General features: G+C 42.1%; 1 protein-coding gene across 1 annotated transcript in view; it reads right to left on the bottom strand.

Moving 5' to 3' along the window:
• PAQR8 (progestin and adipoQ receptor family member 8) overlaps positions 1-18742 on the bottom strand; it is a 63883-nt gene extending 45141 nt beyond the window's left edge. Inside the window, exon 1 of the mRNA XM_063442034.1 lies at positions 18658-18742. The gene's annotated coding sequence lies outside the window, so the exon portion shown is untranslated. The remainder of the gene's footprint in view (positions 1-18657) is intronic.
• Between the last annotated feature and the right edge of the window lie 6814 nt (positions 18743-25556).

Here is a 25556-nt window from a genome sequence, read left to right on the forward strand (position 1 = left end):
ACCACCCAATCGGCTGTACTGATTTTAAATCAGGCAACTAATGGTACCAAATAAATTGTGTTTATTCAGTTGAAAAAAAAATGGATTTCGACCAGAACCTGCTAATTTGCTCTGTGTATGCTGGGAGGAGTGACCGGGGCAGTCACTGCCTTCCAGCTCTGTGTGATGTCAACAAAGGGGGCCCAGGCCCCCTGGAAATCCATCTACATTGGTTGGCCCTAACAGCATGTGCGGCCCCGGAGGTTTGCCGTGCAGGCAGGGGCCGCAAAACATGCATCCGGTACCCGGTCGCAGCTGTCCTCATGGCTGCCGGGCCCTGGAGTGACTGGCCCGGTCGCAGCTGCGACTCCTGCGACCACAGTATGTACGCCACTGCCCTTCCCTGTACCTTAGTCCCCCACTTAATGTTCCTCTCCCCTCCCTCTTTTTTAGTGTTCTTTCCCCCCTCCACCCCAGTCCTATAGTGTTCTCCCCCCCTACCCTGTCCCACAGTGTTCTTTTCTCCCCCCGCCCCTGTCCCATAGTGTTCTTTCCTCCTATCCCCTGTCCTATAGTCTTCTCCCCCCCCACCCTGTCCCATATTGTTCTTTTCTCCCCCTGTCCAATAGTGTTCTTTTCTCACCCTCCCCTGTCCCATAGTGTTCTTTTCTCCCCCTCCCCTGTCCAATAGTGTTCTTTTCTCCCCCTTCCCATGTCCCATAGTGTTCTTTCCCTACCTCCCCTGTCCCATAGTGTTCTTCCCACCGCCCCTGTCCCATAGTGGTCTCCCCCCCTCACCCCCCGTCCCAAGTGCAGTATTCTTGACTTTTCATGTTATCATTACTATATTTCATTGTGATATATAATAATCTGAATTGTCAATGCAAGAATGTCTGTTAAACTATGCATTACAAAAAAAAAAAAAACACAAAAAAACACATTTAGTCAAATTTGAACCGTTTTCGGCTAAAATGGGATAGACCCATTTGCGGGCGAAAATTTCAGCAGCCGAAATTTCGGTGCATCCCTATTTATAACCACTACAGTAAACGTTTAAGAGTATCATATGCATAAATTATCACATAAGAAATAAGAGATTTTAAGATCTCACGAATACCACTAAAATATATTCTGCAACTTTAAATATCACCTCTTCAAGAAAACATCAGTTTAAAGACTTGTAGTATTCTTTACACTATCAACATAGACTTAAAAAAGAACTAATATTCATTGCTAGAAATATATTGTTAGAAACCATATATTTGAGGGTTTTTATTAACTTTATCACAGACTAAAACCATAAAATAGATGTCTAACAGCTGAAAAATTAGCTGAAAACGAATCAGCTCGCACCACTAGAAAAATACCTCTTTATTCTCTTAAGAAACTATAAAGGAAATGATGTTTACTATTTATTGTGCATTACTCCAAATTTAGAGAAGAAACTGAAAATAGTTTAATTACTACCTAACCACTCATGGTGTTTAATGGTTTGATTGCTAGCTAATCACTCATGGTTTCTAAGTACTCTCTAAGATAGAAACCGCGGTTAGCGATCTCCAAATGACGGAAAAATTCCTAAGTGGAACGCACGCGTCATACGCCATGCGTTCCAGTGACGTCAGCTATGCGCCCAGGCCGGCACATGCGACGCAACCAGGAAATGAACGCATGGCGCCTGAATTGGAAATCAGAGTGCATTCCAACGTGCGACAGCCGAACCCGGAAGTGGACACACTGGTGAGTTCAAAAGGACGCCGAACAGTTTACACACATCACTACCGACTGAGGAAGCCCCTGGCACGGGGCGAAACGCATTTTGGATATCTTTGGACATTACAGCCATTTGGCAGGACACTATTCTGGACTGAGTGAGCCCCATTGTTTGATTTTACCCATTAAAACCGATTTTATTGGTTTTAAGCATTTTATTTTTTGGCACAGTTTTCATTTTAATTCCACTTTGGATTAATAAAGTTCTTTTTTTAAAAGAATACCTTTCCTGTGCAGCTCTATCCTATTTTTCCTGAGAAATCACCAGGTCACCGAGAAGAAGGACGGGGACATCCTAATGAAAAGTCCCACTATGCTACCCATGAGAGCCATATGTTACAATTTGGCTCCAGGCTTGTGAGTACCTGATTCACATACCATCTACATATTATTTTTACTGGCAATATTGCACTATACTATTTTGTGTCTTTTTTAGATACATCAAGACGTGTGATCCACCTATTATATTGTATGTATTGTACGTTTGGTGTAAGGGGTTTCCACTCAGGTGGTTTGTAGCATTTTTCGCTACCACACTCATTCACTCCCATCACTGTATATATTTATTCATGTTATTTTACTACAGTAAACTGTACATTATGGCGCATTTAGTGAGCCATTAAAAAAAAAAAAAAAATGAATGCTACATTATGGAGCAGAAGAGAAGATCCATCATCCACGTTTCTCTCTTTAGTAGAGATTGTCCTTTTTTGAGACCCCAATCCTCCTTTTTACACTTTACTATTCTAGAGCTCCACATTTAAAGAAGTTCAGGTTTTTGGTAAAAAAATTTTATTAAAGGCTTGTGTAACGGACCGTTTCACACACAAGAGGATAAAACCCAGTTTAGGCGATAATCCCCTTTTCTCAGAAAGGCACAGCTACTGCAGAACATCAGAACTCACGAACTGGATCCACACGAACACTGGAACAGCTGAACAAGAAAAGCAGACATCGGCTTACACTCTTGGCAGTCAGCATACAATCCCATTCCCCCAAAGACCGAGACGACACATCGCTTTGAGGGTTAAGCAAGAACTCTAGACTGGGACACCCAGTCTGGCTTTTATTTCCAACTCACACATACAGGCCACACCCAGGGGGAGGCATAAAATAACCAATGACATAGATGTTACCTCCCACACATCCCCTCCCCTTAGTGTGACACATAATCCCATTATGCATACAGTTTAAAATATACTTTTACACAACTTCCATAACTTTAAAACCATACATCACATTCACATAAAAATACATATCCACAATCAATCCATTCAGGGGAACAACATATTAAAAAATGGCATGAATCCGACCAGGGGTTTAAAAGTTACTAAAAGTATCTTTTGGGCCTGGGCTTGCAGCATGGCACAATCTGGCTCAAACAGAAGTAAAAAATCCCCCACAATGCATCCCGGCTTCCTCCCTTCTGCCCTGGAGATAATTGGAGAAGTAATTCAATTATCTAGGACTAGAGTCAGACTCCATTAACCACATGGTTGCAAAAGACAGTAAAAGACATAAAATTACCTACTGATACATTTAACACATAAAACACACATTTCTACATATCCCCAGTTTAACTGAACACATAAATACCTACATAATATTTAAGACAGTATTACTGTGATATGTTACAAAGTCTTAAAGGGACATTAGTCCCAAAAGTCCCAATATGTCCATCACTGATTTTAAAGGGCCAGTAGCAGCAATATAAATTATTACATGCCCAAATATAGTGTTTATAGAGCAATATGTCCATGGGCCGTAGTCGCAGGGCAGGAGGCTAGCAGCCAGGCCTCTCCAGTTCACAGTGGCGAAGCTGGTTTCGCCACATTTCTCCCCTTTGCCAATTAGACTAACAGGGTACCTGACTTTCTGCCGGTCAGTGCCCTGGTTAGTCCAGCAACCCACCCACGAAACAGAAATAACAGAGCAGCCCACCCACACTAACCGGTTACTACATCTGGGTGAGGAAGGATTTTGTCCAAGTTCTGGTGTTTCACCACTGCTGGGTGGGAGACGGGTAGGCTGCCTTGGTGGGTTGCTGAGGGGGCAGAGACCAGCGGTACTCTGTCCTGTTGCCAGCACTACCACGGGAGTAGTCTGGTGGGCGCCTGGTTGCTGGAGACTGGCTGTCTCCCCTTTAGGTGCACAGCTCGACTGCCGGAGGGGGAGACCGACTGTCTCCCCTTTGGATCCATCACACTGAGGCTGGGGAACAGGACCGACCGTCCCTATCCCTTGTGCTGTAAGTGCAGAGACTACGGTCCCATCTGCACCGTTGTGGGGCTTAACATCTCCCCTTGGTGGGTTAGGTTGCCGTGGGAGAGAGGGTGTAACAAGTTCCTCTCTCTGGATGGCAAACTGCCGCTGGGGAGAAAGGATGGCACCTTCTGCTCCCTGGGGTACACACTGCCGCTGGGGAGGAAGGATTGCACCTTCTGCTCCCTGAGGTACACACTGCCGCTGGGGAGGGAGGACGCTGCTCTCCTCTCCCTTCACCTCACACTGCCTTCCTGGCACATCACTTTGTTGCTGGGGGGCAGGAACAACAACCTCTGCCCCCTGTAACTCAGCCTGCCGCTGGGGAGGATGGACGACACCATCAGCTCCCGGAGACACACACTGCCGCTGGGGAGGAAGGACTGCACCTTCTGCTCCCTGGGGCACACACTGCCGCTGGGGAGGGAGGACGCTGCTCTCCTCTCCCTTCCCTTCACACTGCCTTCTTGGCATATCACTTTTCTGCTGGGGGGCAGGAACAACAACCTCTGCCCCCTGTAACTCAGCCTGCCGCTGGGGAGGAAGGACAACACCTTCATCTCCCTGGGACACACACTGCCGCTGGGGAGGAAAGACGACACCTTTAGCTCCCTGGGACTTACTCTGCCGCTGGGGAGGATGGACGACACCATCAGCTCCCTGGGTTACACACTGCCGCTGGGGATCTGGGCCGACTGCCCAGCATCCCTGTAGGGCCGGTAGAGAGACCTCGGTCCCATCTCCACCTGCCTGTTGTGGTTCCTCACAGGACCAATCTATGAGGACCCCTACTTCGGGTTCTTCCTGCCGCCTCGGGGGGGGGCGGCTAACCTCCTCGGATGCAGCCTCTACTCTGCTGCTGTACCACTCTTCCTGCTCATCATACTCTTCGTCCATCTTTGAGTTTTGCTCAGCCATGACCTGGTTCCAGATCCCCTGGAATGTGTCCATGGATATATAACCCCCATACTGGGCCACTTGCTGCCTCACCTTGGCCATAAAATCATCTTCAGCGTCAGAGCCTTCCATACTTGTCTGCTCCAAGTCGCTGGATACCTCTGCTGCCAGGGGCGCTGCACGAGTGCTAACGTTGCCCTCAATTTGTAACTCCAAGGAATTGCTGTTCTGTAGCTGTCCTTCTGGCTGTGGGAACAATCCCGCAGCTTGTTGGTTCCTCTGCGTCGTTCGCAGCATGAGGTACGCCTGTACATCGTTGTAGACCCGGTCTGCCATCTGCTCCGCTCGGGCTGGTGAGAATAGAGCCATCCTGCTCCTATATTCCCTGGCAAACTCGGATTCCTCCTCCTCCCTCGGAGGTGCTGCAGCAGCTGCGACTCTGTCTCCTTCCATTTTCCTGATTTCCTTTGTAGATAGGGTCGCTGTACGGATACTAGCGTTGCCCTCAATTTGTAATCCAGAAATGGTGTTGTCTGTAGCTGTCCCTCTGGTTGTAGGAATGATCCCGCCGCTGCCACCAATTGTAACGGACCGTTTCACACACAAGAGGATAAAACCCAGTTTAGGCGATAATCCCCTTTTCTCAGAAAGGCACAGCTACTGCAGAACATCAGAACTCACGAACTGGATCCACACGAACACTGGAACAGCTGAACAAGAAAAGCAGACATCGGCTTACACTCTTGGCAGTCAGCATACAATCCCATTCCCCCAAAGACCGAGACGACACATCGCTTTGAGGGTTAAGCAAGAACTCTAGACTGGGACACCCAGTCTGGCTTTTATTTCCAACTCACACATACAGGCCACACCCAGGGGGAGGCATAAAATAACCAATGACATAGATGTTACCTCCCACACATCCCCTCCCCTTAGTGTGACACATAATCCCATTATGCATACAGTTTAAAATATACTTTTACACAACTTCCATAACTTTAAAACCATACATCACATTCACATAAAAATACATATCCACAATCAATCCATTCAGGGGAACAACATATTAAAAAATGGCATGAATCCGACCAGGGGTTTAAAAGTTACTAAAAGTATCTTTTGGGCCTGGGCTTGCAGCATGGCACAATCTGGCTCAAACAGAAGTAAAAAATCCCCCACAATGCATCCCGGCTTCCTCCCTTCTGCCCTGGAGATAATTGGAGAAGTAATTCAATTATCTAGGACTAGAGTCAGACTCCATTAACCACATGGTTGCAAAAGACAGTAAAAGACATAAAATTACCTACTGATACATTTAACACATAAAACACACATTTCTACATATCCCCAGTTTAACTGAACACATAAATACCTACATAATATTTAAGACAGTATTACTGTGATATGTTACAAAGTCTTAAAGGGACATTAGTCCCAAAAGTCCCAATATGTCCATCACTGATTTTAAAGGGCCAGTAGCAGCAATATAAATTATTACATGCCCAAATATAGTGTTTATAGAGCAATATGTCCATGGGCCGTAGTCGCAGGGCAGGAGGCTAGCAGCCAGGCCTCTCCAGTTCACAGTGGCGAAGCTGGTTTCGCCACAGCTTGATTTTCAAAAACATTCTGTTTTATATGTGTTTTTTTTCCATTTAATAGATTTTTCCATTTAGTAGATTTTGCCACTTTAAGAATGTGTGCAATTAAAAACCCGCATGTTTGGAAGTCTCAAATCCAAATGTAACCAGGAAACTAATAGGATCCATGTGAATAGAATTATTTAAAAAGGCAGAATGAGCATTGAGGAAAACAATATTTCAAAAACATTCTCTGTGCCAGGATATGCAAGGAACAATGTTCTTGGAATCTTGAGTGTCTACATACCCTTCAAAACAGATACATTCAATTTAGGAGTCAAACAAACACATTTAGGTGCCTGTCTGATTTTCTGAGAAACCAGGAAGGACTCATCCAGTTTTGGATAAACACAAATGAAAGAATCTAGGCACTCGAAGTACTATTTTCTAAGAGTCGCCTCTCCCTGGCTCCTGGGATTTCCTAAGCCCTGTTGTTAAACGTTAACTTCTCAGCAGCATGAACTGAATACTGATTGGTGGAAAAAGAAAAAACGCTCTCTTCTTCTTTCACAGAAATGCAATTTCCCCTTTGTGCTTCAATCACCCTCTCCAGTGGCAGCTTATTGCAGTAGGAAACGGGAGCTGACCGCACTTTTATGTTCTGTTTATTGGAATACATTAGTTTTTTAACCATCTCACTTCCAGAAAGGCAAGACACGAGATTTCAGTTCATTGCCATTGCAGGGAGAGTAGTTTTTGGATAGTAATGTCACTTTTATTATAACTTTCACTGGCCAGATATCCAATTTGCATTGTGAGTACAGCCATCACTTTAATTCTTTAGTTTTTACACAGTTTTTTTAATAGGTTTTTTTTTTTTTATCACATTTTGCGTTCTATATACTCACAATGCTTTAAAATAGATTTATTAAATACACTTCAGCCTATTTAGCACTAGCACAATTTAATTTGTCTCCTAGATTGGAATTAGTGTAGGACCAACCGATATTAGGGAACTGTGAAGCAGTGGTGGGCTTAACACAATATGGCCATATTGTGGAACTGAATCCCCATATTTGTTAGCTGGGATACGCGATTTTAACCCCTTAACCCCTTAAGACCGCAGCCAAATGTACAAGTTGTGATCCAAAAAAACGTAAACAAAACCTGGCATTTGCGCTATATGTCTGTCCAACCATAATTCACCTCTTTCATATTAAATGCACCCCCCATTATTATATATAATTTTATTCAGGGGAAACGGGGCTTTCGTTTAACATCAAATATTTAGGTATGGAACATAATTTAATATGAAAAAAAATTTAAAAAATGGGAGAAAATAAGATTTTTTTAAATTTTTTTAGTTTTACGTGACATTCTAACTGTGAATGTCATAATACTGTTTGCTTTTACTGCAATACAATACACATATTTGTATTCAGCGATGTCTCGCGTGTAAAACAGTACCCCCTATGTACAGGTTTTATGGTGTTTTGGGAAGTTACAGGGTCAAATATAGCGTGTTACATATTTCATTTTTTTTACATTGAAATTCGCCAGATTGGTTACGTTGCCTTTGAGACCATATGGTAGCCCAGAAATAAGAATTACCCCCATGATGGCATACCATTTGCAAAAGTAGACAACCTAAGGTATTGCAAATTGAGTATGTCCAGTCTTTTTTAGTAGCCACTTGGTCACAAACACTGGCCAAAGTTAGTGTTAATATTTGAAAATGCAAAAAACTAATTTGAACGCAAATTTTGGCCAGTGTTTGTGACTAAGTGGCTACTAAAAAAACTGAACATACCCTATTTGCAATACCCTGGGTTGTCTACTATTGCAAATGGTATGCCATCATGGGGATAATTTTCATTCCTGGGCTACCATACGGTCTCAAAGGCAACCTGGCGAATTTTAATGTGAAAAAACTGAAACGCAAACCTTATATTTGACTCTGTAACTTTTGAAAACACCATAAAACCTGTACATGAGGGGTACTGTTATACTCAGGAGACTTCGCTGAACACAAATATTAGTGTTTCAAAACAGTAAAACGTATCACAACAATTATATCGTCAGTGTAAGTGCCATTTGTGTGTGAAAAATGCAAAAAATGTCACTGTCACTGACGATATCGTCGTTGTAATATATTTTACTGTTTTGAAACACTAATATTTGTGTTCAGCGAAGTCTTCCGAGTAAAACAGTACCCCCCATGTACAGGTTTCATGGTGTCTTGGAAAGTTACAGAGTTAAATATAGTGCTAGACAATGTAATTCCCTGAACTTTTGGCCTGGGTTGGCAGGCAGGTCCTGCAAATTGTAATTAATAAAATGACCTAATTATGTAAAATTATTACATAAATATATGCGTAGAATTATTATATATATATGTGTGTATATATATGTATATAATTTTTTTAAATTATTTTTATTTATATATAGGTATATACATAGTGATATATACGTATATACTTATGTATATAGATATATATATTATTTCGTTCTACATGTATTTTGATATCAATATATATATATTAATTTTAAAATACAGTTAGAACGAAATTACGCATGTTTATATATTTTTTATCTATTTTTTTTTATTATTTTTTTATTTATTTTTTTAACGTATTTATATATTTATTTATTTTTTATTATATATAAATATATATATAATGAAAATTATATATATATTTAATCAATATCATTGTACGTGTATTTTGATATTAATATATATATATAATTATGTATATATTAATATTAAAATACACGTAGACAGTGTATGCATATTTATGTGTATGTGTGTATATGTGTGTATATATATACTTAGATCATATATATAATAAATATATATATGATATAAGTATATATAATTTATTTTTACACTGTTTTAACATTTTTTATTTTTTTTTCAGACAGCAGGGGGAGTACCTGTCATTACAGGCACTCCCCCTGCTGGCAATGCCTTGGACGGCTATGCCGTCCATGTGATCGCGGGGTCCTCGCAAGGACCTCGCGATCACATGGCCCTGGGCGGCTGAAGAGGACGCAGGGGGACTCCCTGGGCTCCCAGGTAAGTCCCCCATACCGCGATCGCCGGCGTGGGATCGCCGGCGACCGGGTAAGTACATAAGATCGCAGGGCATACTATGCCGTCCTGCGGCTTTTAGAGCCACCAAAATAAGGACGGCATAGTACGTCCTGCGGTCTTAAGGGGTTAAGGAGCAAACTTCTGGAATAAAGGGGAATCATGACATGTCACACATGTCATGTGTCCTTAAGGGGTTAAGTAGACTTATAAGATTTCAAAATTTATTTTTATATGTGCGTTGTAGCTTAATCTGTTTTAACCTGGATGGATTTTGGTCACTACGGCAGCACCATTTCTGCAAAATGCATGTTCCGGTTGTGCCCCCAATTCTTTTTTGTCATTTACGGAGAGCAAACTGAACCTAGAATTCTGTTTATTAAACTTTGCATTGTAGCAGCGGATTACACTACAAGTTTGGGAAACTCCTGTACAAATCGGCCTATTCGATATTCATCAAGATCTGCCCCAGCTAGGATTTGTACACTGGCATTTAATCAGGGACACTCGTACAATATTCATGGCAAAGTATGTAGTCTATGTTTTACCCAATATAACACTGAAGTATGCATTTTTTTTTTAGAAATGTACAGTTGGGCCCCAAAATATTTGGACATTGACACAACTTTTGTTAATTAGGCTGTATACCAAAAATAAATTCAAGTTACAGTTACATAATGAATATGGGATAAAATGCATTCTCAGCTTTAATTTGAGGGTATCCTCATTCAAATTGAAGGAAGGGTTTAAAAATCACAGCTCTTTAATATGTAGCCCCCTCTTTTTCAAGTGGTCAAAAGTAATTGACAATTGACTCAAAAGCAGTTTCATGGACAAATGTGAGCTTTTCCTTTTTTTATTTCTTCGTCTAATAAGCAGGTAAAAGACCCGGAGTTGATTCCAGATGTGGCCTCTGCATTTGGAAGCTGTTTACGCGAACCGACAAAATGTGGTCAAAGAAGCTCTCAATGCAAGTTAAACAGGAAAATCCTGAAAAATCCATTAGCTGCAAAAAAACAAACAACAAAAAAAACTCTATATAGAGAGAAAAGCAGGAGCATTAGGAGTGGCCATATCAACAGTTTGCTACATTCTGGAAAGACACACCGGTGAGCTCTGCAAACTAAAATGCTTGGATGTTCATGGAAGACAAAAGTGGTGGATGATCGTAGTATCCTTTCCATGGTAAAGATAAGCCCCTTCAGAACATCCAGCCAAGTGAAGAACACACTCCAGGTGGTAGGCTGGCTCTCCAAGTTACCGTAAAGAGAGGACGTCACAAGAGGAAATACGGAAGGTTCACCACAATGTGTAAACCATTCAAAAGCCTCAAGAATAGAAAGGCAATTAGACGTTACCAAAAAAAAAAAAATTCTAAAAAAGTCAGCTCAGTTCTGGAACAGCATTCTTTGGACAGATGTAACTAAGATCAGCCTATGTTTCTATGTTTCTAACCTGTACCAGACTAATGGGAAGAAAAAGTAAAGAGAAGGCTTGGAAAGTCTCATGATCTGAAGCATAGCACACATCTGTAAAACACAGTGAAGGAAGTGTGATGGCATAGGCATGTATGCCTTCCAATGGCATTGGGTCACTAGTGTTTATTGATGATGTGACAGAAGCAGCTGGATGAATTTTGAAGTGAATAGGGATATATTGTCTGCTCAGATTCAGCCAAATTCAGCGAAGTTGATTGGACGGCGCTTCAGTCTACAGATGAACAATGACCAAAAACATGCTGCAAATTTTTTTAATTTTTTTTAACCTGCGGTGCCACGATAGCAGGTACAGGCATATTAAAGCAAGCATTATCATGACAGGATTCAATTGCACATTTTATGTTTTTAAACAGGATGTATACTAGTGAATCGGCACGTGTGGTATGTATATTAATGGATAAACATGAACTTAAACTTTGCCATTAAAAAGATATAGGTGCTTATTAACCAAAGATATATATATATATATAAAGGAAGGTCTGAGAAGACAGACATACAGACTATGGTAGAGACCTTGGGTATCGTGCTGTACAGCATAGGTGCTTAAATAAACCGCTGGGTATAAAAGCAGGGTAGTTGGAGCAGGCAATATTCAACTTGACCTAAGCAGCTAGAGATCACATTATCTGTATGGTAGAGACACATAAAGTCAGGCTGAACAAGCTAGCGTTGGATAATAGCGTGCTAGGCCTGGGCCAGTTAAGCAAGCTTATGGTGATCCCTAATTGCTCTTAGTCTCACTTGCAAAACAGAATAGTACCTGGCTATGTGTGCATTAACAAGCTAACAGTGGGTTAACACCTGGAGCGTCTGGCGTGTAGTTAAACATAAGTAAAGTAAATAAATGAAGGTTGCAATAAAAAGTCTTAAAACCTTGGATTACAAAAAAAAAATAAAAAAAAAATAAATAAATAAATAAAAAATAAAAATACACTGGCTACTTGCATACAAATGCTGCCAGCTATTTGAACATATTTGCTTTCTGCAAAGACCCTCTCGTGACGTTCTGCGGAGTTACACAGGTGTCCTATTAGTACAATAAAGCAATGCAGAAATAGGTCTGACTAAAGTAAAATAATATGTGAAAGCTATGCGCTGAGTACTACCAGTGCGCGGAATAGGCTAAGTTTCATTTGAAATGGTACCTGCGTGGAATCTAGCCCAAAGAGAGGTTTATACATAACAGGGAGTGTTTCTAAACCGCGAGGAGAGAGTGTCAGGAATCAGGCATCTGAGGAGTGTGGAAGAGCAGAGTTGCCCCACAGGCAGGCAAATGTCCCGTAAGTCCATCAGGTCTGTGGGGTTCCCGCTGTCTGTCGGCCAGGTCCTCTAGCCGCTGCCTGTGGAGGGGCTTGTGTTGCCGAGCCGCTGTAGCTGGATGCCCGTGTCAGAACGTTACAGTATGGTCGTAAGCAGTGTCCATCGTGTCAGAGATGCTAGGGTTGGACCTCAGTGTTTCCCTGTTTATGGGTTCCCTTTCAGGCGGTATTCCACATGAGGATAGGGGTCAGGAGTGCTTGAGAGTCCAGTTGCCGGTTCCTCTGGGTCTGGTCCTTTTTGGAATTAGGACGTGGTACCTGCTCTAGCGGTTAGCGCTTTGTACCTGGGCACGAAGTCACAGGTAGCCCCGGGATCTCAACCGTGAGGGTGTGTCGGGCCCAGCGAGTCCGGTGGCAGGCCCAATGCTTGCAAGTGGCTTGATGCATCCGGCAGGTCACGTATGGTGATGATAGTGTCTCCGCGTGGTATCTGCAGTGAACAAGACTGGCTCCATCGGTAGCTGATGGTCTTCGTGCGTAGGAGGGAGGTAAGGGGTCGGAGTGACCGTAGCCAAGCAAGGGTTCCCCCCGACAGGTCAGCAAAGAAGGTTAAGGACATTCCCTCAAAGTTGTAGGGAGTTTGCCCCCTGACGGCCGCCATTACTGCTGCCCTGTCTCTGAGGTTCTGGAACTGCATCACTATATCTCCGGAGGCTGCGGTTGGTGCCTTGATTGGTTTCGGGAGTCGAAATATGCCCTCCAGTGATATTGTTTTAGCCTGCCTCGGCGTGAGTATGGCTGTCAGGAGGCGTCTTGCGAGGTGTGGGAGTTCTTCTGGTGGCACCGTCTCCCCGACACCCCTGAGTTTTATGTTCCTCAGTCTCCTGTTGTCTTCTAGGGTGTCAAATCTGCTCTCATAAGTTGCGCTCTGTTTCGTGAGCTCTTCCACCCGTTGTGTTAGCACATTAATTTGCTGTGTGTGGGCTTGTGTTGTGTGTTCCATCTCTCCGAGGCGGCCTGTCAGGCCCCGCGGATCAAGGCCACATCCGACGAGATTTTAATTTGGAAATCCACCATGATCTCCCTGATGGCCGTTAGGGTTACTGGGGCGGCATCGGCAGATCCATGCAGGGGTGCTGCTCGTGTTGCCAGGTGCCGCACCATTGCCAGCGTGTGGTCTTCATCTCCTTCCTCTGACATCCCATCGTAGAAATCGGAGCAGCCTCCATGGAGGGACTCCATTGCAGACTCCTGGGCGCCATGCGCCTGCCGCCATAGGTGCCCAATGCTTCTCCCCTGCTGGGGGTCAGTCAGGCTTCAGTTTTTTCATTTTCTTTCCCATCAGGTGAGTGTTAGGTGCTTTTTGTTCGTGGGTCACCTCTATTTTTAGTTTTTTTTCCGTTGTTGAGCTGGAGCTCTGAGGCCGTGCGACTGTCTGCTTCGGTGGTTAGGCCACGCCCCCGAAAGCAAGTTTTTTAAGGCAAAAAAGTGGAATATTCTGCAATGCCTAGTCAATCACCTAATTTCCACCTAATCGAGCATGGATTTCACTTGCTGAAGACAAAACATAAGGCAGAATGACCCACAAACAAATAACAACCGAAGACAGCTGGTAGACAGTAAAGGCCTTGCAAAGCATCACAAAGGAGTAAAGGAGTAAATCCAATGTTTGGTGATGTCCATGCATTTTAAGCAGTCATTGCCTGCAAAGGACTCTTGGCAAAGTATTGAAAATGTATATTTTATTTATGATTGTGTTAAATTGTCCAATTACATTTGAGACCCTTAAAAAGGGACTGTGTATGAAAATGGTTGCAATTCTTAAATGTTTCGCACAATATTTTTGTTCAAGCCCTTGAATTAAAGCTGAAAGTCTGCCCTTCAATTGCTTCTTGGATGTTCTTGGATGTTTAATTTCAAATCCATTGTGGTGGTAAACAGAGAAATAATTATGAAAATTGTATCCGTGTCCAAATATTTCTGGACCTAACTATAAGTGTACCAGCTCTACTCTTTGTTGGTGATGGAATATCCATCGTACCTTTACAAACAGCCAAAGGTATGTCAGTAGGGCAATGGGTAGGATCGTAATAGGACCTCTTGAAGTGCGCAAAAATAAAATCAATGTTAAATTAATTTTGTGTGCCAGGTCATGATGGCATTTACATTCCTGTAGTCTATGGGACTTTGTGGAGAAGAGAAGAACCTCTTGATGTTGTGTTGAGCTATATTTGTGCACATTACACTGCCTGTTATCCAGAAAAATATGTAAAATGAGCAACGTAATACAGAAGTACAGATTTCATAAACGGGTTAAGGCACATGTGTGTCAGTCAATTTACTGCACCAATCGGTATCTCCTCATAGAGATGCATTTATATAATGTGTACTTTATTTATAAAAAGATGCTGATTGGCACAGCACGTTCATGCAGGACGTGAAGATGGCGAACATAGGATCTGCGATAGCGAGAACATAGTTGAAAGATTGTGGGACTCTAACAGGAAGCACATCTAGTGACAAATGTAAACACTTCAGGGACTCTTTGCACCAAAATCAATACATTAAGCTGCTGCTTAGAGTGTCCCTTTAAGAGCATTATTTTAATTATCATTCATTTTATATTCAGTTTGCTTTCCTTTCTCCTGCTCTATGCAACATCTTGATTTACAGAGATAATGCTGATGGTTCTGACCTCAATCATTCTGCAGTCAATAAGGTATTGCACAAATTGAAGAAATTCCACATTATTGTTACAATTTATAGACCTGATCACTATAGCCAACTATTCAAATCAAGTGACTGCAAAAGCAAGACTGGAGGATAGTAGCTAAGGGCAAAAGTTATCTCCCGGTATTCCTGTGTCAATCATAAGTACAGCTCTAAACTACCGAGGTATACTCAGGAGGAATACAAAATGGGAACCACTTCTCTTCCCATTGTACAGCAATTTGTAAAATGGTACCTTATAAATGCCAATATTAAAATTATAGTTAATAACAAATAGACAAAATGACAGGTCTTATGCAGTTCTGTCACCAAAAATAAATAAATGTATCTAATCTGCTTCTATACAGCTCTCGGCCTACGAAACTTTACTTTTTCTCCTGAACACTCCAGTTTTCATAAAATACAAAACTAAAATTAGGGACTTCTTTTCAGTATTTTTAGCAGTAAAGTTGACAAAACTTGACAATGGGCAGAGCTTACAGGGATACTCTAAACACCAAAACACCTTTAGGTTATCTAAGTGGTTTTGGTGTATAGATTTGTCCCTGCAATCTCACTGCTCAAATCTCCACCATTTAGGAGTTAAATTAACCCTATACTGTTAGGAATACAAATACAAATGTGCATTACTAACGCTATAGTGCCCTAGTCACAATTAAGGTCACTATGGCCCATCAGAGCAAAGCTTAAAAAAGTTAATTCCTCAAGAGTTAACTCACCTTGCATCCAACACCATGCTGCGATGTCCACAGCTGGTCCCACCTCCTTGCCTGATGTCATAAAGTTCGATGATCTCACCCAATTCAATGCTTTTTTTGTAGGAAAACATTGGGAGGCTAGTGCACATGCACAACAAAACGCCACACCACACCAATCAGATCGTCTCTATTTCACAAAGCATAGGTTAATCCTGCAAAGAAAACATTACAGCTCCAGCAGAAAGGCAATGTTTTCAATGGCATGACAAAATTATTTCACTTTTAATCAGATCTAACAGCACTGTGTGTTTACTTTAGAAGATTATTTCACCTGCTCTGCTAATTTGACTTTAATCACAGACAAGAGGCTCTAGTAGACTCTAGCAGGCAATTAACAGAGTAGGAAATAAGAACACTGTGCAACAAAGGAAGCCAAAATGTTTAGACTCGTTTTCAGGAAGTGTGTAGTAAGACTACGTGAGTCTCAGCCTAGGGAAATGTAACCAGATAAACAATGATATGAAATTCCTATATGTTAGAATTGAGAAGTTCGACTACAGGGGCATGCTCTAAAGTTGTGTTGGTGCTTATAGTGTCCCTTTAACCCCTTAAGGACCAAACTTCTGGAATAAAAGGGAATCATGACGTGTCACACACGTCATGTGTCCTTAAGGGGTTAAGCAAGGTTCAGTTTCAGCTGCCAATTATTTTTACACAAATTGAATCGGTAAAATGAATCCCACAAAGAGCAAACAGTAAACATGGGGGATGACAAATACACAAAATGGCTGTGCCCAGATATTGACAGCAAGCACAATGAAGAAAAGATACTTAATATAAAAGCAAGTCTCTAGAGTTGGAAGGAGTATAATCATTAAGATACAAAAATTTTTGAGAAAACAAAAAAAGGAAGTAGAAACAAGCCCAACATAAGGTATGTGAACTTGCGTTAATCCTGTAATTTTCATTCAGAGTATAATCTCTAGGAAGACCTCCTACACGGCCAACTAGCGATTAAGTATGGTCTGTATGTAAGGTCCAACCATGGACTGGTTATGGTCGCAATAAGGCCCCTTTACCTGCCTGGCTATAATTTATGGGCTACGTTGCGCATTTTTTTTAGGGGCAAACTAGGTCCTTATCCACTGAGAGGGTCACTGCCGCCTAGTGATTGCACAAATCGAAGCACCTCGCTCCTAGAGAAATGGAGGGGAGTCAAAAGTCAACAAATTATGGCCAAGTGCGGAGGATGAGATATGCCAAGGTAGAGTAAAACCTGATGGTAAATGAGAGATAAATTAGACCCACAGCCGGATGATAAATAGTTGAGCTGAGATGAGAAATAATGGAACATGATATATGACATGTGAGGGATTTGGATAAATAAAGGTGCTTTACGTAACACGGGGCACGAAATCTACCATGGATAGGAGATGAAATATGGAGCATGGTGGGTGGGTATACATGGAAGTATTTTGGATTTATGAGTAGCAGGGATTCACGACAATAAAACTCACAAAAAGTTCCTAAAGTCACCTATATTCCAAGTTCAGCTATTAGGCCTAACATTTTTAAAGAGAAAGAGAGAAATTTATAAGGGAATAGAAAAGAGGGTACAACTTCAGGAAAGGGAGAAGAAGCTGGATCAGGTATAAAGCACAGACTGCCGGAGAGACTCATTTATAACCAGCGAGTTATGGGATTAGTCTTGATTGATACATAGGTTAACATCATGAATTAATTCAACACTCTGCTGGATTGACGGACAAACTGCACATTTGGGTGGGAATAGTCAAACTGGAAAAATAGCTGAATTGGAGAATTTGCTACCTCAACCTGCCTTTGGTTTTTGGTTGTAACAATTTGTCACAAAATACATTCTTTTTTATTTCTTCCATCCTGTACGACAGGATGATTGCCGCTATGTCCTATTCTGCGTATTGCAGCTGGGATAAGATAACATTTGGCAAGTCACACATTTATAGATGGAGTGAACTGATGTACCAAACATGAAAAAAATTCAAAAATATTATTTCTAATAATGAAAGCATTGAATGTGCAGGAGCTCTATACTGTATATGTTAGAACGTTGGCTATTATCTGATATAGTCATGCAAACTCAAATCAACAGGTCACTTCATGTGACAGGAGATCAGGACTATGGTCAGCTTGTAAGTAACCATTGCTGCATTATCACCTAAATACCCCCGAATTAAGACCACAACTCACCCTATGATCATACATCATACAAACATGCTTACTCCTGTATGTTCAAACAAAAACAAAACACACACAAAATATCGAAATCCCAATCAACATCTGTACCACAAATATCAGACTCTCTGGAAAATTGTCCAGAATACACTGACACCAGCAGTGAGCCATGGGCAATAAAGTGGCTTAATGAACAAGGAAAAAAACCTGACAGCTCTGAATGACAAGTGCGCTATTTGTTGCCAAATGGGCTTATTTAACCCCCTGTATGCTGTGCCTAGGGTGATAGAGGCAGGCAACCACTGTTAACTGCGACTCCTATCACGCCCAGCCAGTTTCAGGTTTCAATAGCCACCTGTAGAGTATCATTGGCATTCAAGCTGCGATGGATCACAACTCCCAGTATGCTAAGTAACCCTCTAGGATGATATAGGTGACTACAGACCCGTTGTGAACCCTGGTACTATCCAGGAAGAGATAACGGGTACCTGGAATGCCATGAGGTCCTGTGCCAGTCCCTGTTAGCTGTGGGTACTGCCATGAAGACATGGGACTGGTAAAAAGCTCAGTAATATCACTAAGCAAAGAGCAGCATAGTTAGTTGGGGTCAGTTAACTGCCTCCCTGTGTCTCTGATGGGCTCTCACACTCACAAAGTCCCCAGAAGGTACCATACCTTAGTGTGTTTCTCCCTGTGTCAGTCTCATGGGTCCTTTCTGAGTGTAGAACCCAGAACACAAACAGGGGCTGAACGCTCAGCTGGAGAGAGATCACAAACAGGGTGTGTTTATAAGAAAAGCAAGAGAGAGAGAGGAGGTGGGAGGGGAGAACAAGCAATGTATCACATCCTTACAGTGTGACAATACAGAGACTGACACAGCCTCACTGTATCACATCCTTACAGTGTGACAATACAGAGACTGACACAACCTCACTGTATCACATCCTTACAGTGTGACAATACAGAGACTGACACAGCCTCACTGTATCACATCCTTACAGTGTGACAATACAGAGACTGACACAGCCTCACTGTATCACATCCTTACAGTGTGACAATACAGAGACTGACACAACCTCACTGTATCACATCCTTACAGTGTGACAATACAGAGACTGACACAGCCTCACTGTATCACATCCTTACAGTGTGACAATACAGAGACTGACACAGCCTCACTGTATCACATCCTCACAGTGTGACAATACAGAGACTGACACAACCAACCTCACTGTATCACATCTTTACAGTGTGACAATACAGAGACTGACACAACCAACCTCACTGTATCACATCTTTACAGTGTGACAATACAGAGACTGACACAGCCTCACTGTATCACATCCTTACAGTGTGACAATACAGAGACTGACACAGCCTCACTGTATCACATCCTTACAGTGTGACAATACAGAGACTGACACAGCCTCACTGTATCACATCCTTACAGTGTGACAATACAGAGACTGACACAGCCTCACTGTATCACATCCTTACAGTGTGACAATACAGAGACTGACACAGCCTCACTGTAACACATCCTTACAGTGTGACAATACAGAGACTGACACAGCCTCACTGTAACACATCCTTACAGTGTGACAATACAGAGACTGACACAGCCTCACTGTATCACATCCTTACAGTGTGACAATACAGAGACTGACACAGTCTCACTGTATCAGATCCATACAGTGTGATAATACAGAGACTGACACAACCCCACTGTATCACATCCTTACAGTGTGACAATACAGAGACTGACACAGCCTCACTGTATCACATCCTTACAGTGTGACAATACAGAGACTGACACAGCCTCACTGTATCACATCCTTACAGTGTGACAATACAGAGACTGACACAGCCTCACTGTATCACATCCTTACAGTGTGACAATACAGAGACTGACACAGCCTCACTGTATCACATCCTTACAGTGTGGCAATACAGAGACTGACACAACCTCACTGTATCACATCCTTACAGTGTGACAATACAGAGACTGACACAACCAACCTCACTGTATCACATCTTTACAGTGTGACAATACAGAGACTGACACAGCCTCACTGTATCACATCCTTACAGTGTGACAATACAGAGACTGACACAGCCTCACTGTATCACATCCTTACAGTGTGACAATACAGAGACTGACACAACCTCACTGTATCACATCCTTACAGTGTGACAATACAGAGACTGACACAGCCTCACTGTATCACATCCTTACAGTGTGACAATACAGAGACTGACACAACCTCACTGTATCACATCCTTACAGTGTGACAATACAGAGACTGACACAACCTCACTGTATCACATCCTTACAGTGTGACAATACAGAGACTGACACAACCTCACTGTATCACATCCTCACAGTGTGACAATACAGAGACTGACACAGCCTCACTGTCTCACATCCTTACAGTGTGACAATACAGAGACTGACACAGCCTCACTGTATCACATCCTTACAGTGTGACAATACAGAGACTGACACAACCTCACTGTATCACATCCTTACAGTGTGACAATACAGAGACTGACACAACCTCACTGTATCACATCCTCACAGTGTGACAATACAGAGACTGACACAGCCTCACTGTCTCACATCCTTACAGTGTGACAATACAGAGACTGACACAGCCTCACTGTATCACATCCTCACAGTGTGACAATACAGAGACTGACACAACCTCACTGTATCACATCCTTACAGTGTGACAATACAGAGACTGACACAACCAACCTCACTGTATCACATCTTTACAGTGTGACAATACAGAGACTGACACAACCAACCTCACTGTATCACATCTTTACAGTGTGACAATACAGAGACTGACACAGCCTCACTGTATCACATCCTTACAGTGTGACAATACAGAGACTGACACAGCCTCACTGTATCACATCCTTACAGTGTGACAATACAGAGACTGACACAGCCTCACTGTATCACATCCTTACAGTGTGACAATACAGAGACTGACACAGCCTCACTGTATCACATCCTTACAGTGTGACAATACAGAGACTGACACAGCCTCACTGTAACACATCCTTACAGTGTGACAATACAGAGACTGACACAGCCTCACTGTAACACATCCTTACAGTGTGACAATACAGAGACTGACACAGCCTCACTGTATCACATCCTTACAGTGTGACAATACAGAGACTGACACAGTCTCACTGTATCAGATCCATACAGTGTGATAATACAGAGACTGACACAACCCCACTGTATCACATCCTTACAGTGTGACAATACAGAGACTGACACAGCCTCACTGTATCACATCCTTACAGTGTGACAATACAGAGACTGACACAGCCTCACTGTATCACATCCTTACAGTGTGACAATACAGAGACTGACACAGCCTCACTGTATCACATCCTTACAGTGTGACAATACAGAGACTGACACAGCCTCACTGTATCACATCCTTACAGTGTGGCAATACAGAGACTGACACAACCTCACTGTATCACATCCTTACAGTGTGACAATACAGAGACTGACACAACCAACCTCACTGTATCACATCTTTACAGTGTGACAATACAGAGACTGACACAGCCTCACTGTATCACATCCTTACAGTGTGACAATACAGAGACTGACACAGCCTCACTGTATCACATCCTTACAGTGTGACAATACAGAGACTGACACAACCTCACTGTATCACATCCTTACAGTGTGACAATACAGAGACTGACACAGCCTCACTGTATCACATCCTTACAGTGTGACAATACAGAGACTGACACAACCTCACTGTATCACATCCTTACAGTGTGACAATACAGAGACTGACACAACCTCACTGTATCACATCCTTACAGTGTGACAATACAGAGACTGACACAACCTCACTGTATCACATCCTCACAGTGTGACAATACAGAGACTGACACAGCCTCACTGTCTCACATCCTTACAGTGTGACAATACAGAGACTGACACAGCCTCACTGTATCACATCCTTACAGTGTGACAATACAGAGACTGACACAACCTCACTGTATCACATCCTTACAGTGTGACAATACAGAGACTGACACAACCTCACTGTATCACATCCTCACAGTGTGACAATACAGAGACTGACACAGCCTCACTGTCTCACATCCTTACAGTGTGACAATACAGAGACTGACACAGCCTCACTGTATCACATCCTCACAGTGTGACAATACAGAGACTGACACAACCTCACTGTATCACATCCTTACAGTGTGACAATACAGAGACTGACACAGCCTCACTGTATCACATCCTTACAGTGTGACAATACAGAGACTGACACAGCCTCACTGTATCACATCCTTACAGTGTGACAATACAGAGACTGACACAACCTCACTGTATCACATCCTTACAGTGTGACAATACAGAGACTGACACAGCCTCACTGTATCACATCCTTTTAACGCTACGTTATCAGTGAGAATGCGTCATTAAAAGAGGGAAAAATGGTTAAAAAAACAACATAGAGTTAGTTATGGTACGACGGGAGACACAGAAAGTGACACCTTCCGGAGAAAAAGAAAAGGCATCCACGTCAAAGGCTCGTACATCTGAGAACCGCTGGAATGAGACAAGGCACAAAAGAAGCGTCATTTTAGTTGTAAGTTGACGTAATGACAATTTGTCATTAGGAGGCCAAGCTTTCAGAAAAAGTGTTGACGTCCCACAGTGTCTTGTATTTAGACACCAGTGGTCGATGGAGTCGAATGCCCCTGAGTAAGCGACAAATCAACGGGTCTTGCCCCACTGTTTTTTCCTGAACTGGGATGTGGTTAGCTGAGATTGCTGAGCGAACCACATTGATTGAACAATAACATTTCCCATCTAAAAAGAGGGATGACAGAAAGTGCAAAATACAAGAGATAGAGGCTGTAAAGATTCCGTCCCATACTCCAATTGTCCCAGGATTGCCATGTGGAGAGATAACACCTCCTTGTACCTGGGGCCCAAGTGTCCCAGAGGAGGTCTCTAGCCATTGGCGATAAATCCTTGATATTCCAGGAACCTCTAAAAGACTCTAGGCCACTAAAGAGAGGTGTCTGTCCAGTAGCATTGGATGCAGGTTCCCTACTGGGTCCATGAGTAGCAGAGGGTTGATGGTAGGAGAAGAGGATGTTTGCAAGAGAGGGTGAGGAGGTCTGGAAACCATGTCAGAAGGAGTACCTTCACTCTTTGCAGGCAAATGTAATGTAGAACTCTTGCTATCATCGCAAATGGGGGAAAGGCGTAGGCTCCGTGGGTTCGCCATGTTTGTAGGAATTCATCCACTGCTGCACTCTATATTATATTATATTCCGATAACCAACTGTAGAAGAGTGGTAGTTGATGGCTGGTGTGGGATGCAAAGAGGTCTATCACCCACGGTCCCATGAGATTGTACAGGGTTTGCGAATAGCTGGGGATCCAGTTGCCATTCGGTGCTGTCTTGCCAGTGGCGTGAGAACCAATCAGCAACTCTAGACAATTTATGTGTTAGGAGAGTTCTTGTGTCATCCAAACGCCTCCCGTGGATGCTCCTCCATCGGTGGCTCCCCAGCCCCATCGGCTGGTGTCCAACTTCAGCACAAAATTTGGGTGTGTGCCGAATATGGCTCGACCGTTCCAAGCCTGCATGCACTCGAGCCACCATGAGAGTTCTTAGTGTACTTCTTCCGTAATTGGAACCGGTTGGTCGTACGTAGGATTCTTTCGGAGGTAGCGAGCTTTTAACCGTTGCATGGCTAAATAATGCCATGATTTGGCAGTGGTATGAAGAAGACTATAAAATCAATATGAAAGTGGTTTTTCACTATCAATATATATATTTGAAATTAATGTAAAAAGAAACTTAACAATCTTCAACCCAGTATGATCTTCCTTTTCCAAAGTTTTAGTCATGCTTTCGTTTGTCATTGAATTGATCCTGTATCTCCACTCTTATCATCACCACATTCGGCAAACTGAACATGTATGAAACATTGATAAATTGAAAACCAACAGGATTACTCACTACACTGTGAATTGTCAGTAATTCAAATTTTTGGCCAAAATTTTAAATTTACTATAAATCCACTGTTCCCATCATTTCACACTTGTGTAAAATCCTGTAAGTTTAAAAATGTAAGTTAAAATATATATAAAATATATAGAGGTGATACTCGAAAAATTAGAATGTAATGCATCTATCTCATATATTAGTTTCCCCTTTTACGTTGTATTACTGAAATAAATGAACTTTTGCACGATGTTCAAATTTTTCGAGTATCACCTGTATTAATATATACTATAATATGATATATGTTAAAGGATCTTGAGACCAGCTAATTTTCCACTTTTGAATTTTCCACTTTTTTAAAATTTTGAATCCAGTTTTCAAACTCTCTCTATTTATATGTAACATACAAAATTCAGCACACTCTAATTCAGATTAACTTTAGTCCACAGAGTTTTTAGACACAATTGATTGTGGATTTAAGTACAATATACAGGTGATACTCGAAAAATTAGAATATCGTGCAAAAGTTCATTTATTTCAGTAATGCAACATAAAAGGGGAAACTAATATATGAGATAGACGCATTACATGCAGAGCAAGATAGTTCAAGCCGTGCTTTTGTCATAAGTGCGATGATTATGGCTTACAGCTCATGAAAACCCCAAATCCACAATCTCAGTAAATTAGAATATTACATGCAATTAATAAAACAAGGAGTGTACATAGAACAGTATCGGACCTCTGAAAAGTACAAGCATGCATATGGACTCAGTACTTTGTTTGGGCCCCTTTTGCAGCAATTACTGTCGGCGTGGCATGGAAGCTATCAGCCTGTGGCACTGCTGAGGTGTTATGGAAGACCAGGATGCATCAATAGCAGCTCAGCTCTTCTGCATTGTTCGGTCTCATGTCTCTCATCTTTCTCTTGGCAATGCCCCATAGATTGTCTATGGGGTACAGGTCAGGCGAGTTTGCTGGCCAATCAAGCACAAATAACGTCAGAAGCGTCTTACCTGGGCTAAAGAAAAACAGAACTGGTCTGTTGCTCAGTGGTCCAAAGTCCTCTTTTCTGATCATCGCACTTATGACAAATCACGGCTTGAACTATCTTGCTCTGCATGTAATGCATCTATCTCATATATTATTTACGTTGCATTGCTGAAATAAATGAACTTTTGCACGATATTCTAATTTTTGGAGTATCACCTGTATGATTGCTCATTTTATAAGCCTGTTTACAGAGTATGCTGTTTTTGATTGGTTTAACTATGTACGCAATTCATCATGCAAGTGCGTACAAACACACACACAAACACACACACAAACACAAGTTAAATCTACAATAATCTACAAGGACAAAATAATCTGCATTTTTGCTCCAGTCAGCTGCTGAGGCAAGTCAGGCTAAAACCTTTACTAAAATATTTGTAAGCTCTTTAATCACATTGATGGTAATCCCTTGATTAACTAATTTTTTCCCTTGTTCTATGTAGATGTAAAATGTTCGGATTTTCTTTTCTTTATAATGTTAACATTGTCCATTGAATT

The sequence above is a fragment of the Pelobates fuscus genome, chromosome 2 (genome assembly GCF_036172605.1).
Source record: "Pelobates fuscus isolate aPelFus1 chromosome 2, aPelFus1.pri, whole genome shotgun sequence".
Taxonomy (NCBI): Eukaryota; Metazoa; Chordata; class Amphibia; order Anura; family Pelobatidae; genus Pelobates; species Pelobates fuscus.